Source organism: Oncorhynchus gorbuscha, linkage group LG03, assembly GCF_021184085.1.
Source record: "Oncorhynchus gorbuscha isolate QuinsamMale2020 ecotype Even-year linkage group LG03, OgorEven_v1.0, whole genome shotgun sequence".
Lineage (NCBI taxonomy): Eukaryota > Metazoa > Chordata > Actinopteri > Salmoniformes > Salmonidae > Oncorhynchus > Oncorhynchus gorbuscha.
The window spans coordinates 64825205-64826819 of NC_060175.1; the positions used below are offsets into that span (position 1 = coordinate 64825205).

General features: G+C 48.2%; 1 protein-coding gene across 1 annotated transcript in view; it reads left to right on the top strand.

Moving 5' to 3' along the window:
• Positions 1 to 786, top strand: part of LOC124031705 (bone morphogenetic protein 7-like) — a 61954-nt gene extending 61168 nt beyond the window's left edge. Inside the window, exon 7 of the mRNA XM_046343289.1 lies at positions 1 to 786. This exon is cut by the window's left edge and continues 670 nt beyond it. The gene's annotated coding sequence lies outside the window, so the exon portion shown is untranslated.
• Positions 787 to 1615: the final 829 nt, after the last annotated feature.

Genomic DNA, 1615 nt, shown 5'->3' on the forward strand with positions numbered 1-1615 from the left:
GTGTGTCTCTCTCTCTCTCGCTCTTTCTCTCTCTCTCTCTCTCTCTCTCTCTCTCTCTCTCTCTCTCTCTCTCTCTCTCTCTCTCTCTCTCTCTCTCTCTCTCTCTCTCTCTCTCTCTCTCTCTCTCTCTCTCTCTCGCTCTCTCTCTCTCTCTCTCTCTCTCTCTCTTCTTCTCTCTCTTCCTCCTCTGTTTCTCACCATTCTAGCTCAGAGATGTGATTTTCCTGCAGTCACAGTGCTGAATCTATCATCAGTATGGACCTATCACTACAGCCTTGTCATGGGGAATAACTCAGCCTGTTCCTCTCCTTATTCCAAACATTGTCTTAAAGACATAAAAGTTATTTTTTTCCGAATGAAAATGCATTCATATACATACTGTAGCTCTTTTTATAAACTAGACTTTGACTTGAATTACAATAAAAAGCAATAATACTGAGAGTGTTTCAGAAAAACAAAAAGAAGAGAAAGATTGGGGAATGAAAGAGAGAGAGAGAGAGAGAGAGAGAGAGAGAGAGAGAGAGAGAGAGAGAGAGAGAGAGAGAGAGATTGTGTCTAGGGTGTGTGTGTGTGTACGTGTGTACCATTACCTTGAGCACCACGAGTCTGTTGTGTGCCAGGTGGTTTTAGGATGGTCTGTCGTTTTATCCTCTGCTGTAAAGGCTGATGTCTATCTCTTCCTTATTTAAGAGGAATATTTATTGAGAGCCGAGGCTGGTACTCTCTGCCAACGCAACAGTCTTTGTTTTACTGCAAAACTGGTTTAATAAAATCGGAGAAGCATCACTGACTGTCTGATAGTTGATTTATACCACCCCTCCCTCCCTCCCTCCCTCCCTCCCTCCCTCCCTCCCTCCCTCCCTCCCTCCCTCCCTCCCTCCCTCCCTCCCTCCCTCCCTCCCTCCCTCCCTCCCTCCCCCTCCCTCCCTCCCTCCCTCCCTGCCTCCCTCCCTCCCTCCCTCCCTCCCTCCCTATTTCCTCAGCTCTCGATTTTTCCTCTCTTCTCTTTTCTTTCCCCTCTTTGCTTTCTCCTCTTTCTCGTCTTTCCTATCCCCTCTCACTCATCGTTCCTTTCCACTCTTCTCTCTCTTCTCTTTCCTCACTCCCCTTCCCCATTGCCTCTTTTTTCTCCCCTCTGTCTTCTCCAACATCCTGTTTATTACATGGCCTGGCTTGGATTAGTGCTCCTCGCCATTCGCAGACTTCTTAATGCAGTTAAACTTAGCCTGTGTGTATGTGTGTGCGTGTTTCATGCCAAGAGTCTGGAGAACAGGGCAATGTTTCAGCCTCCTCTAGGTCAAACCTTTTACACATAGCAATCTGTAACAACCTAGGGACACGTTGGGACCAATTCCATTTAAATGAAGTTACTGACTTGGATTGGAACCAGCCCCAGTGTATGTCAGACCCCAGGTGTTAGGGGTCAATAGAGTGATAATATGGCTCTCAATCCTCTGCACCCAGAAGCTTTACTCCCCTACACCCACCTTCTGCATCCCCCAGCACTTCCCCCATGCTGCCTGCCCCCAAACTTGACCCCGAACACTGCCTGGCTTTAGCCCTCATCAACCCTCCATCCTCAAGACCTGACCTCCAGGAGCACTGCCAAGCACCA